Genomic DNA, 15,469 nt, shown 5'->3' with positions numbered 1-15,469 from the left:
AGAGAGAGAGAGAGAGAGAGAGAGAGAGAGAGATAAATTAGATAAAGAATCTTTAAGTTCACAGAAAAATCTAGGTATCAAATCAGTCAAGACATCAAGACTACTGTCAGACATCTGTCAAAGAAGAAAAGAGAAGAACTTATTGCACAATTGAGATGAGTTACAGATGACAGGGTCATTCTGAAGGTTACTTAAATATAACTGAAGGAAGAAAGGAACAACAAAACTTTAGATTTTATTTACTCGTTAACTGGTAAGACTTAGTCATTTAGAAACATGAAATGATGATGTGAAAACATCTGTGGAGTCAATGAAGCAGTAGAATTATTTTGCTGCAAGAAGAATTGGTTCAAAGAACAGTATAAATAGAAAAATGAGTCCAGAAAACAAAACCAAACTAGAAAATTAAAAATTTCTAGGAATATGGACGAAAGCGACTGATCTAGAAGGCAGATCAAGGTCTGGGAATCAGAGAACTTCAGCAACCTTGTAGGGAAAAAAGAAAATAATTTGATTTGTTTCAGGGAATTATACCAGAAGATTCCCTGTAGAATCATGTGAAGTCTATCTACTTTGAATCTGGTGCTTGTTTTTAAAATATTGAAGTCTACTGAAAAAAATACATTTAGACCACAAATAGAAATTCACAGGATGCCACATGGAAAAAAAAAAAGGAAAATTCAACTCACCCAGACACATTATCATCAAATTTCAAAAGTAAAAGGAAAACAAAATAAGCCTGCAATCAACCTGGAGGGGGGAAATGCATATTCAAAGAAAAGCATCACTTCACATTTCATGAGATTTATAAGAATAAGAAAGAACAGAGCTGAAATATAAAATACATGAAATCACTGAAATTATAAAGTAACTGGATCATAGAATTTTAAGAAAATATATTACCTAGAAAACTTGATATAAAGTACTAAAAATTTAAGAATAAATATTATATCATACTTGGTTATAATACCAATAAATAGAGCATATCGATGGGCCATTTATTTTTCAAAACACATACACACAAGAAACCATTTATAAAGTTAAAGTTAATTGAATTATAACAAGTAGAAAATCAATACTCTGTTAATGGCCTATGATAGATTCTTTAAAAAGATAAGTAATTATGAAGTTAATTACTTGAAAAGTGCTGAAGAAATAAGGTTAATTAGACATGTGAAGAAAACTAATTGAGCATCTAGGTAACAAACAAGTGTCATATAAATTTAGAGACAGTCATATTTTAAACACTATATTAATACAACATGATACAATAAAAATAGAAATAAATTAAACAGATTCAGCAAACTTAGTAAGTCTCTAACATGTACAAGGTGCTGTATGCAGCACTAAGGATTCGAAGACTAAAAATAACATGTTCCCTTCCCTTAAGAAAATTACATTCTCCTGGGGGCTCTAGTAGGTGGTAAGTAAAAAAGAGCAAACAAATAATTATAATACAAAATAGAGCATACATAGTGCAAGTAAATGATAGAGAAAACAAAATTAGAAGAGACTTTCAGCAAAAGTATGAGGAAAGATGTCACAGAGGATGTGGAACCTGAATGAAGCTTTGAAGAAAGATAAAGAATTTTGAGGGGGGTGGGGGGGGGAGGTGGTCAGGAGGAAGTGCGTTCCAGAGAATGCCTAGAGGACAAAGATAGCCTATCAAAGTCAGGTAACAACTGGAGGTCCAGTTTGACTGAAATGAAAAGTGTATGATGGTAAACAGTGGGAAACGAACTTAGAAAGGTAAGAGGTTATTTGTCCTTTGTTTTCAAAGAGGACCATGACATCAGGAAAATAATGACATGACTTGTAGTTCACTTTGATTTGAGTGAGGGAGGGCTGTGCAAGGTCACCAGCCTTAGTTTCTTCTTCAGAGCCATCTGGGTTCAGTGGGCAGATATTCATCAGAACGACTGGAGATGGCCCAGGATGCAATGGGAGACCCAGGCCCTTTTAGGCTAAGGCCTTTTCAGGTACTCACTTACAGTGAGGTAACACCCATTAAGTGAATAGGTCTCTTTAAGAAGTGAGTTAGGGGCGTCCAGGTAGCACAGCGAGTAAGAGCACTGGCTCCAGTGTCGGGATGACCTGGAGATTGAATCCTGGGCTCAGACAATCAGCACCACACCCAGAAATAACTGGCCATGTAACCTTGAGCAAGTTACTTAACCCTGATTGCTTTAAAAAAAAAAAGTGAATTAAAGGATGGCCCCTTTAATAAGAAAAAAAGAAAAAATCAAGCTGGGAGGGGAAGATCCACAGGTTTGCTGTTTCTAGGAGCCAAAAGGGCCTAAAATGTAGCCATTAAGTGGAGAAAGAAGGAAGGAAGGAAAGAAGGAAAGAGAAGAAAGAGAAGGAAGGGAGGAAGGAAGATCTAGCCAGTAAACCCCAAGTTAAGTGGGCAGTTTCCATCCATCAAGATTTACCCTTCTTTGGAGAAAGGAGAAGAAGGAGAGGGAGAGGACAAGTTGAGTTACCCAACTGACTGGGTCCCCATTCAGGCAACAGGAGCCAGATGGTGGAGGGCCTTAAATTTCTGGCTGAGTAGTTGCTATTTTTTCTATAGTCAGTAGGGAGCCTTTGAAGGATTTTGAGGACAGAGACAATACATAGATGTTGAAGAAATTATGAATATAAACAAAAGATGCACTATCCCCTGTACCTGTATAATTATAGGTATTGCAACAGAGTATAAGGAATTTAAAGCATTCAATCAAAAAATGGGGGGAGAAGAATCTTCAGGGATGATTGCCAATGAGGCCTTCAAAGTAGAAATTTCTCCTGTTGTCTCTCCCCTCCCTAAAAGGATAGAATTTTGCCTCCAGGTCCTGTGTTCACACCCTTCACTGCATTATGGCTCCAATAAGTTCATTTTACTACTAAGTGAACTCCAAGTTAAAGTTTTAAGATTCTACTTGGAAGTTATAGGATTGTTCAAAGATTAAACTGTGATTCAATAACCCTTAAGGAGAACTTTTAACCCCTCAAACCAGAAACTACAGAGTCTGGATATAGATAGTCTATTGAAATACAAAGCCCCTCAGGTTCATTCCCCCCACTCCCACCCATGCACCCTCTGCTTGCAAATAATAACATGGCAGATGATTGGAATTAACACATTTATTAAAAGAGAAACAGGCTCATAAACTATCATCAGCCATAGGAGTAAGAACAATAGAAAATATTGAATTTTTTCACTTCCACCTATAAGATGGAGGTTAGGACCAAGAAAGGACAAAGAAGATAGCTTTCAACTTCTTAAGTTGAGCTGAGGTAAAGAAAGTCTCCTATCTCTTGAGCCCTAATTACAATCAGATTGTTGCTGTCCCACCTACCTGTCATGGAAAACAGTACCAGCTGCCACAAAGGGGCCAAGTTGGTTCTAAGGCTGAGGCTTCTGGGACTCTCTGGGCCATGTCAAACTCCCAGCCTGGGGACAACCTCCACTCCAGCCAGAAAATCTCACCACCGCCACATCATCTCTCTCCTCTTTTCTTTTCCTAGAGATCGGGTTAGGAAAATGAACCAAAAACCAAAAATAAATCAAAGAACTCCCTAGAAACCCCAGAATGCTTAGGGAAAGTTTAAAACACTTCCTCACCTCTGAAGCCCAAGTCTTTAGTACAACATTCTCCTTTCTGCTGGGGTCTGTCTAAACAATTGTCACCTCTGGATGTCTTCCTTCTTCCTCTCCACTATTCAAATCCCTTATTTTATTCAAAACACAGCTTCAGTGGTATCTTCTACATCTGATCTGCACAACTTGGCAGAAGGCAGAGGCCAAAATTAAGATAGGTTAAACTTCTTTGGGCTACAGAGAGGGTTTTAGAGACAGTGATGATGGTCAGCTGTCATGGGTCATGTGACAAACAGGCAAGCATGGGCAGTGGCAACCCACCCCCTAAGTTACATGAGGGGCACAATAGTGACTAATGGAAGGCGGGTTAAGTGGGCAGGAATGGACAAAGCATTCATTACATCTTTATTTCCTTTCACAGCCTCTACATTTTGAGGGTCAGGACATCCTTTGGTGGCCTGCCCGCAGCCCTCAGGCCGTATGTGGAGCAGGCCTGCTCTACGTGAAACCTTGGCTGATCTACTGAGTTGGTAATGCCCTCCCACTCAAAACTACCTTATATTCTATTTGTGTCTGTTTTATATATACGTGGCCCTATTATTGTTTTCTCCCTTGCTACAATCTAAATTTATTAAAAACAGGGGTGGCTCGGAGCACCGGCCCTGGAGTCAGATACTTAACACAAAAACTTGCCGTGTGACCTTGGGCAAGTCACTTAACCCCAATTGACCTCCAAAGAGCAAAAAAATATAAAAATAAAGTAAATTCATTGAAAACAGAGACTTTCATTTTTGTCTCTGTATCCTTATTGCTTAGCACAGAAGCACCTGGCCCATAATAGGTATTTAAATACTTGTTGATTGGCTACTACAAGGAAACTGAAAACATGACATTGTGTTGAAGCAAAAAGTATAGAAACAAAACACTTACTCAACAATAATATACATAGATTGGGGGAGGGGGGCAGGATCAGGACCTGTCATCTTATTGAGATGTGGTATACCTTGGTATGGAAATTCCTTTCACTAATACAAAGCAGCAACCTTTCTAAAACTCAGAGTTGTCTAGGGACATTAAGACACTGCAGAATGGTAACAGTTACACCTCTAGTATGTATGTGTAGGAGGCAGGTCTTGAACCCAGGTCAATTCCTGTGCCTGGAATCCTTTCGATTCTCCCCTTTGTATAAGAGTTATAGGATAATTCATAGAACTAAATTGTGACTTTAAGAATCCTTGGCTTCCTCTAAGACTCAGCTCCAATTCCATCTTGGGCAAAAGGACTTTCCTATGGGCCCCAGTTGCTCGAGCCTTTCCTCTTAGGGAAAGGCTATCTACTCTTCTCTATGTCATAGAAAACCATTAGGTATGTCTATCTTGTCCAATTAGAATGTAAGCTCCTCTTTGGATTTTTCATTGTAACTATAATTTTTAACCTAGTACTAGGCCCATAGAAAGCACTTTAAAAATGCTCAATTGATTGAATGATCGATTCCTGATTCTAAGGCTATCCTATCCTCTATGCCATGCTTCCTCTAACAAATATGACATATACAATTTTGTATGCTGCCAAAGAAGTTACTCAGAGGCAGATTTGTATGAAAAACAAGAATTGTTCATGTTAACAAGAGAAAAAATAAGAATACTGAGTTAAGTTTTAGCTAAAGAAATTGTAAAATGAATCTAATTCCATTCAATATGTATTTATTAAGCACCTACTTTGTGCCAAGCACTGTGCTAAGCCCCGGGGATACAAAGAAGAAGAAAAACCTCCTCAGGGAGCTTACCAAGTAATGGAGGAAGGCACCACAAAAGGAAACTGAAAAGGGGAGGGAAATGCTTTGTGGAGTCCAAACCAAGCAGACCTGATGATGGAAAATGCAGAGTTAATATGTGAAAAGTGATCCTATAAATGGATTATTAAAATAAGAAGTGAGATCAATGAGAGCAAAAACAAAAGAACAGCAATTTTAAATGCACCGTTTTCTAAAAGATTGATAAACAATTAGTACATTTAAATCAAAAAAGAAGAGAAATGGATAGCAGAGTTGGAAAGGAGAAATTATAATAATTCCATAGAAAAGACAAAAATTAGCAATCTATAATATACACATAGATATAGCCAAAGAAAATTAAGGCTTTAAAATAAATGGATAAATATTTACAGAAATATAAAATACACAGATTGACAAAATAAGAAAGAGATTTTTCTCAAGAAACCATGATCAGAGATGGACATTAATAGGATATTATGTTTGCCCTCTATATCTGAATAATACCCATGTCTAGGTAATGGACCCTCTTCTCTCTGTCTACCCTCTCTCTTCCTGCTGTCATCAGATCCCATAGCTTTTGTAAGCATCCATACACAGAAGACTCCAAGAGCTGCATATCTAGTCCTCATTTCACTCCTGAACTACATCAGCCTTTTGGATCCCTCCAATTGGCTGTCCTGTAAGCATTACAAACAAACATGTGCCAAATGGACCTCATTATCTCCTGGTTGGTTGGTTGGTGGCTTCATTCTTGAAGAGGGCCAAAATGACATCAGAATGCTAGTCAAGTTTCAATGTGTCCAACTGTGGCTTGTAATGCACAAACAAACCTTCCCTTACTTCTGTTGAAGATACAACCATCTCTCCAGATATGAGGGTAACCATCTCAGATTCAAATTGGAGTCTCCCCTCTCTCTCTCATTCCTCCTCTATATTGTCCTTACCCTCTTGCCTATAGGTATGAAACAAACTCCTCTGTTTAGCTTTTGAAGTCCTCACTCAGGCCAACCTTTCCAAGCTCATTGTGTATGAGTCCACACATTCTGCATGCCAGTCAAACTGGCCTGCTGGCTTTTGTGTATAAAGAATACAGCAATTTTGACTGCTAATGAGAAATAGAACAAAGGTCACCAAGTTCTTTGGCTTCAACAGGTCATTTTCAGTTTCGTTCTAAGGCTGGCTTTCATGGCAACTAAGGTCATTAAGGTGGTTGCAGTTTTACTAAGAGGTTACTCCACTCTGGTTAGGGTGGGATTCAGGCTAATAACCCAGGAACATGGTAGACATTCAAAGGAATTTTGAGCCATAACTCAGAGAAGAGTTTAAAATCAAGGGATAATGTGCAAAAGAAGAAGAGAACATCAAAAGATAGACATAAAATGCCCAATTCCTTCTCTAGCTAGCTGACTGGGTTCAGCTTTCTGGGAAAAGTTGATGCTGGGCTTCTTGAGTTGAGTAAGGAAGAAGCCACATTATAGCTAAAGACGTACAGGTGAGAGCACAGGTGGTACAGTAGTGTCCCTCAAAAATGAGTAGAGAACAGTATAATTATGAGATCAGAGGATTCAGTGGCTCTACAGCACCTGATGTATAGTTCTCATCAACTGGAGAGTGGCTGAACAAATTATAGTACATAAATATAATGAAATATTCTTGTGCTTTAAGAAACAACAAATGGGAAGAATTCAGAGAAAAATAGGAAGACTTACATGATGAATTGATGAAGAGTAAAGTAAGCAAACCAGCAAAATAAAGTATATAATTATTGCAATATAAATAGAAAAAATAATAAAATAAAATTAAATGCTATATAATTATGTGACCAATCTTGTTGGTTCCAGAGATCAGATAAAGAAATGCACTTCTATCCTTTCACTGGGGAGAAAGGAGTGAGGGACAGGGTGCTATGGGCATAAGATATTATATGTACATTCAGATGTAGTATCAGTTGGTTTTCCTTAACTGTTTTTCTTTGTAATGAGAAAAGCTTCACTTGGAGGAATGAGAAAGAGATATATCTGTAAATGTTGTTAAAGCAAAACATAGTATGATAGGAAAACTGGTCAATGAGGGCCTACTCCTTGAAACGTGCATAGACATTCTCTGCCAGCTGACAATCCAATCCATGGAACTTTGAAAACCAGCTTTGACCATAATGGTTCAGGGATTCATACTGTGTGAGGCTGAAAAGCCTTCACATTGGTTTCAAAGTCAGAAGAACTAATGACTCAGGAAAGCCTCAGCCAGAACTAAGTGTTCAACCAATAATTTCTAGTGGCCTGTCTGCTGCTCTTCACTCTCAGCTTTCTAGAGAGGATGATTGCTGAGATATTGGGTGAGAGGAAGGTGCCTCAATTCCCATCTGGTCCTTGTGTTCCCAAGAATATCACCTGTTTCTTTCATGTTTGTTCTTTTCCAGTTTCAGGTGAATAAGTATTCCTAAAGGAGAGTCCCAGGCAACTGGTGAATTCAGGAAATCCTTGAGTCATCAGAGTTGTCCTACTGGCAAATGGAAGCTGTGGTAGGGCAGCAGCTAAGTCTGGTAAGGAGTCAGAGTATCACCCAAGTGACCTGTTTGACTTATTCAATCAAATAAGACACTGAGCCCTGTAAGGAGCCTGCTAATGCTGTTTGCCCGAAGCAAACTTTGTGGGACCTCCTTGAAGAGAGAAAAGAACTCCCAGGGCTGGGGTTCAGGAGAGACCTCTTGGCTTCATGTATCCTTGTATGTCTCACTACTTTTGTCCTTTAAGTTGGAGCTCACTCTCCCCAAGAACCTTGTGTATCCGAGGGAAGAGTACAAGACTGCTTTGGGGGACATTTTGTAACTTCTTTCCTGCAAGTCCTCTGGGAGTTGGAAAAGTGAGAGGCACTTCTCCACCCACTTCCCACTGTTCCCACCCTCAGGTGCTATATAATCATCATTTATGAGACTCTACATTTATGGAAGAAATACCAAGAAGGCAAGTCCAGTTTTGAGAAATCTTGTATTCAAATCCATAAGCAGCAAAGGGTGACCAGGGTTTTGCCCCAAAGTGTCAATATCCGGAAAGTCATGCATGCATCTTCCCTGTGGCAAGTGTCATTCCAATGGCTCTCTACATTATCCCAGGGTCCTGGTCACTATGGGCCATCTTCTCAAGGCTTGTTCCTCTAAAAACTTTTGGAATTTTGAGAATAGGCTGCCTGTCCCCCTTTTTCATCCCAATGGCATCTGTGGTCAGACTATTATTTGTGCAGTTGATATTAAAATTTCCCTTCCTCCAATTAAAATTTTACCAAGTATAAAAATTCCATTCTCATTCTGCCTACACCTTAAACATCACATTGATCATCTCCCTAAAAGTTCAAAGACTTAGAACTCTATTGAACAGCAATCAACTAAACATGAAGAAGAAAAATATTTCATTCACATGGAATCATCAGATTCAGAGTAGAAAGAGACCTAAGCAAATGTTTTAAAAGGGAGAAATCACTTACCCAAGATCACAAAGCCAATTAGTAGCAAAATCAGGTCTCAAACTGTTCTCCTTGATTCAATTCTAGTACTTGTTTAATGTTTTTTGTTATTATTCATCCTTCATTTTCACATAGGACCAATGATATCACAATGTTGGGGTTGGATGGTAGGGGATGACTTTTGGGTGAATTGCATTTAAGTGAGGCAGACCTGCTCCAAGTTGTCAGTATCTCTCTTCCAGAATCATCCAAGTCCAGTGGCAGGATAAAAGTCAAAATGACTGGTGATCGGCCTGGGATTCAGTAGATGACCTTGGCTTCTTCAATGGCTGATGAAGCTCTAAGTACTTCACAATTCCCGCCAGCTCCCTTCATGGCTGTTGGAACAAATTGTTCTCATCTACTCAGTCTGCTGGTGGAAGTCTTGTGTTTTTTTTTGAAACAAACAGGGTTAAGTGACTTGCCCGGGACCACAGTTATTAAGTATCTGAGGCTGGATTTGAACTCAGGTCCTACTGACTTCAGGACCAGTGCTCTATCTATTGTGCCACCTAGCTGTTTTAAGCTGGTTTTTTTTTTTTTTTTGGTGGGGGTAGTCTTAATATGCTTGGAGTAGATATCCTCCTCACCCAATGATGGGTTTGAGTTCTGTTGGTTACCTGTAGTAGAATGTAAGCTTCTTGAGGGCAGGAACTGTTTGTTTTTTGTCTTTGTATCTTTAGCAACATAGCCAAGTGCTAGGCCCCTGGTAAACTCTTAATAAATGCTGGGTGATTGATTGATTGATTATACCCCCCGGCAAATCTCATTACAATGCTTGGGAGGGTATTCACAAATGAGCACAATTAAACCAGAGAAAAAACAAAATGATTTTTACTTTGATTCCCCACCCCACCCAAGATGGAGAGCTTGGAACCCAGTCCATTCTAATAGCAAGAGAGCTAAGGAGCTCAGAGTCTCACTGTTGGGGTATTAAGTGAAGCCTGGAAGCCATGACAGCTTACCCAGAGTGGTTTCTATTTCTTAAGCCCTGGGAATATTGCTGGTACTTGAGTATAGGTAGAGAAAACTCTTCAGTCACATGGAGCAGGCTGATCTTGAGTCAAGTCCCCCTCACGTGAGATTCCTTTCCTAGAGGCCTTATTTAAACCATAGACTCCTTCCCCACAACACCACCGTACCCCCAAGCAGGTGATTTCTTCAAATCCAGTGAAAGTCTTGATTTGTTTAGGCTATAGATTCTTGACCCTAGCCTGTGCATTCCCAGGTTTGAGAACTGACTAGGTCAAGGGAACTATGCAAAAGGAACCATGACTACTTAGGGTCACCTAGAGATTACTCTCTACTCCCATATTCTCTTCAATAAAGCCAATGTCAACAAACCAACTGCTAGATCTAGGATAATAGCTATTAGGTTATTGAATATAGGAGCTGCAAGACACCTACCACTGTATAGAGAAGGAAACACATCACAGCTAGAGATCTGCTGTAAGAGAAAGTTCTAGATCATTCACCCAGTGAAATCCACATAAAGCCCCATTTATCTTATGGAAATCAGAGGTCACTACAAGTGCCCCTCTTTCCATAGAGTCTGCAGCTTCAAGTAAGCTAAGGAGAAGTGCTCATCACCCTGGCTCCATGTTCATTTCACCATCATTAGCCCACTCCTGTTATTTAACAATTAGTTATTTTATTATTTCTAATTCCCTTTTCATTTGCTCTAGCAGTGCTGGCCAGAGTTTGCTTGACTAATATAATTTAAGGGAAGTTATTAAGTCATATATGTGAAGAGTTGAATGGGGGCATACATGGCCTCAGGCACAAAACTCAACATTTTTTCTTTTCATCAGCAAAAGCCTTCATCGATGTTCAGAAGAAAAAAAGTGCTTAAAATATTATGATCTCATGAAATAACTGTCCTAATAGCACATTACATTTTATAAAGATGAATTTTCAGTCTGACAAACACCATCCAATTTATATAATGCTTGTAAACTGACAAAGGTTTACAATTTTTAGAAAGCACATCCAATATTCCTGAGACACTAATGACATTGCATGTTAACCAAGATTTGACCCTTTTTTACTCTAATATCATGCTCACACACTGGAATGTTCAGTGTAGTCTCAGACAGTGATATCATCTCTTGACACTAAAAACAAATACCACTTTTTGATTGAGCCTGCTTCTTTGGAGGCCAGGTCTTGTTATAGAAGTGTCTGGATCATTAGAATAGGAAGAGACTAGTCTAATAGTCTATGAGGAAGGTATTTAGCATGCTTACTTGCCCCTGTACCCTTCCAACCCCAACAAACTCACATTTGCTGGGATGATTTTTTTAGGGACCAGCAGCAGAGGGCTCTGGTCTAGGCCAAGATCCTCCTTCCTTTAAATTGGCTATGGTCAAACACAGAAATCTAGAACACAATGCAAGCTCTTTTCATTCAATAAGAAAAGATCTGTGCTTGCCACATTCCAAGACCCCAGATTTCTCTGTTTATCCTTTGCCACTGAATTTGGTATTTTTTTCCCTCAAAACACTCAAAATTCTTTAAACCTTTGTTTGAATTTTATACCAATACTCAAACTTCAGAATATTCATTGTTTAGAAGCAATCACAATGTGATTCCCAAGTCAATTCAGCAAACATTGTGTCTGCAATAAATGAAGGTAGTGTACTAGATACGACAGATTTCTTTTAAAAAATGAAATAGTCACTGTTTGCAGTGGGCTTACATTCCACTAGGAGTATAAGAAAACAGATTTAGAACTAGAAGAGGCCTTAAGGGTCATAGAGCCCCTTCATTTTACAAATGAGAAAGCAGTACAGAGAGATTACATGATTGACCATGAAACACACAGGCAGTAACTGACAAAGACAGTATTAGAACCCAGGTCCTCTATCACCAAGGCAGTCATCTTCCCACTCTACCATACTGCCTCTGACTTCCTACACTATGTACAAAGTAATTCCAACTAATTTCAAGCGGAAAATAATACTAATAACCAGAGGGATCCGGAAAGGTCCCACAAAGGAAATGATACCCAACTTCCACTGGTGTAGGACTTTCTCTCTATTGGTGGAGATGAAGGTCCTGACCTGTAAGAGAGGCCAGATGGAATTGGTGAGAATGGCAGAGATCCAATCTCCTCTAGTTCTCTTTAGTAATCTTCCAGCTTCAGGTCATTCTGAGTGCTTCTGCTTCCAACTTTGAGAAGGAAGATGGAAAAGGACAACTCCATTTTATTACTGAAGGAAAAGACTCTGGGAAGACATGAGAGGAATCAGCAGTCTCCACCATGTTCCTATCCCCAGATAGCTACATAAGAAACTGCAATGGGTTTCCCCTTGAGAACTCTTTCTCTTTGTTCAACTGAGTTATCTTATTATTACAATGGTAGAGTTCCTTCACTCTATATTGCCTGGAAAAGGAGGTAGGCAGATTTATGCTTCTAAATTCTGTTTTGCTATGATTTGGATAAATGAGTTTCTTTGCTTTCTCTATGTGTAGTCATTGTGGAACCAGTATTATCTGATAGCAAAGGGATCAAGCTTTGGATATAGAGCTTGGGATCCTCCTTCCCAATAATAATGAGAAATAGCTAGTAAAAGTTAGCTTGAACTCAATCATACCCCCTAGACTAACAATATTTAAGGGACCAGATAGAAATAATTCTAGCCAGACATTCCCTATATCTGAGAAAAGGAGAATGGCCTCTGGCCCCAACTTCATATAACTACAATGTCCCTTAAAGAAAGGCAGGGGGACAAGATGTCTATTCTGCTTCCTTTCAAGTCACATAAGGACAGCCACTGCTACAGGAGAGAGAGCAGACTCTCACCCCACAAGGGTCTCAAAAAAAATGGGGCCTCACTACACATAGGGGGCACACACTCCTTATGTTTAAAAGAATGCAGATATGTACTGAAGAATGAAGAGTAAAAGTCAGGAGGTCTGGATTCTAATCTTGCCTTTGCTAACTCACTGTTTAACCTTAGATAAGACCCTTCACCTCTCCGGACCTTAACTCTCACAATTAAAATTAGGAGGATTGGAGTAAATAATGTTTAAGGTTCTCCTCAGGGTGGAAGTTCAAAGATTTTAATCTCAAGCAATAGATACCTGCTGATTGATTTTTAAAAAATTGATCATTGCTAACAGTGGTATCAGCTGTACATAAGGATCCCCTGATGGCCACATAAGGACTTAGAAAACCACATTAACATTATCTATAGTCTATCATATCTTTATTTTGTTAAATATTTCTCAACTATATTTTACTCTAGTTCAGGTTATACTTGGGAAAATTGCTGGCAGCATTTTTGACACTTCTGATTGTTAAGACATTGGCAATAGGGTGTGTGTGTGTGTGTGTGTGTGTGTGTGTGTGTGGGAAGCACTGGAAGAGATAGTCAAATAAATGAACATAACTCATTAAAAAAAATTAACATTCGAAGGCTCCCTCTACTATGTAATAAGCCTTTGAATGAATCCAGAATTTGTTTTTTTGCAATCTGTTATGATGTAATCTTTGACAGGGTGGGTGGGGAAGAACTGCTGACCGACTGAAGGCTAGGGGTGGAGCGGGGTTAGGAGCAGGAGAGGGTGAGGGAGGGAAAGAGACCGAGACAGTGTGACAGTGCCAGAAGCCACGGCACACATAATAGGATATCATAATATATATTTGTGGACTTCATCTACCACTCATGAATTGTGTGACTTTGTATAAGTTACTTAACTTCTTAAAGCTCATTTCTTCATTATTAAAATGGGGATAATGATACTTGAATTTTACACTTTGTTGTTAAGGAGGGACTGTGTAAATGGCAAAGTCTTTACTGAGTCTGACATCTTTATGGAACCTTCAATGTGGGTACTCCCTCTAGTGGATCAAATCAGAACTCAGCTATGCTTTCCTATCTTGGCCAGCTCTTCTCCATGTCCTTCTGTGAATCCTCCTTAGAAGATCTACCCAACTTATTGTGTTCCTTTCTCAAACTCTACTAACTTTCCATGGGTACCAGGCAACACTTAAGCTTTCTGTTATTCCTTGTTTTTGCTCCCCAAACTGCCTACCTCCTTTTCCAAATTATATATCTTTTGGACCAGGGGTCAGTACGCGACACATGTAGGCCAAATCTGGTCTGTTAGATTTGTACAGTCTATAAGCAAACTTTGACCCAGCCAGGTTTGACCCATGGGCCATGATTTGCTGACCACCATCTTAGATGATATATCACATTCTCCTTTTCAAGTACATGTCATTATCAGTGATGTGACAGATTACTTATACCAACAATGCATCACTGCTCTTTGGCTCATCGGCAATTTTGATTTTTTAGAGATTGTGATATTCAATGATCTGTAGACTTATAGCATTACTGGAAGTCTATTGGTGCTAAGAGGATGAATTTTTGTTTCTCGAGAAACATTCTTTGGTAAGAACAACATCTACTAGGGACCTTGCCATGTAGACTGAGCTAGTTTTTCCTCAAAAGACAGGGAAGCTAACACTTGATTGATTCAGGAGACAAGGTCACAAGCTATTGACAAGGCTTTCTGGCCATGTAGGGCATAAAATTCCAGTCTAAGAAGAGTGTGAACTTCTCAAACTTGACAGATTCCTCTATCATGTGAGTCAGAATACCTTTCTTACTAGAAATGTTTCCTCTGAGGACAAGAATGCTGTGTCCATCTGAATCAGGATTGTATCCTTGCTGAATATCATTTGCATGCTATGGTCAAATAAATTTCTTTTTTGTAAAAATGTTAGATGATCTGAAAATGCCTCCTTTCATTTTAATTCTAAGCCTTGAAATACCAGACCAGCCTGAGTCAGGCCTAGCCCAAGATGCATGGAGTCATTGAAAGTGCTACCTAATTTCCTTAAAGAAATTCAATAATTCAGGGGCGGCCAGGTTACTTAACCCCAATTGCTTAGGGGCGGCCAGGTGGCTCAGCAAGTAAAAGCACCAACTCCAATGTCGGGATGACCTGGGGATCAAATATGGGCTCAGATACTCAGCACCACACCCAGAAATAATTGGCCGTGTAAACTTGAGCAAGTTACTTAACCCCGATTGCTTAAAAAAAAAAAAAAAGAAATTCAATAATTCTGTTCCTGCTATTTTAATTCTAGTACCTAGCTCACTGTCCACCTGAAGTTTATGCTCAGAAAATATGGACTTGAGTAGCCATATGAAATTGTGGTCCTACTCTCCTAGGACTGTTTCTTATTAATGCAACCCTGATATGGCTAAGGTAGAATCTGTACCCATTTCTAGTTATAATTGCTTAAATTCTCCTGCAAGTTTGCTGATGTGATATAGTTATAATTCTGTCTCTCTCATCCTGTAAGGCAGCTAGGTGACTCAGTGGATAGAGCACTGGGCTTGGAGTCAGGAAGACCTGAACTCAAATTCAACCTCAGACACTTATTGGCTGTGTAACCTTGGGCAAGTCACTTAACCTCTATTTGCCTTAGAAACACTTAGGTGACTCAATACATAGAGCACTGGGTCTGGAGTCAGGAAGAGCTGAGTTCAAATTTGACTTAAGATACTAGCTGTGTGATCCTGGGCAAGCCCCTTAACCTCTGTTTGCCTTAACCCATTGGAGAAGGAAATAGCAAAGCACTCCAGTATTTTTGC

The sequence above is a fragment of the Petaurus breviceps genome, unplaced genomic scaffold, assembly GCF_028583685.1.
Source record: "Petaurus breviceps papuanus isolate PSGF00001 unplaced genomic scaffold, PetGlider_PUasm1.0 90845, whole genome shotgun sequence".
Lineage (NCBI taxonomy): Eukaryota > Metazoa > Chordata > Mammalia > Diprotodontia > Petauridae > Petaurus > Petaurus breviceps.
This window is presented reverse-complemented; position numbering follows the sequence as displayed.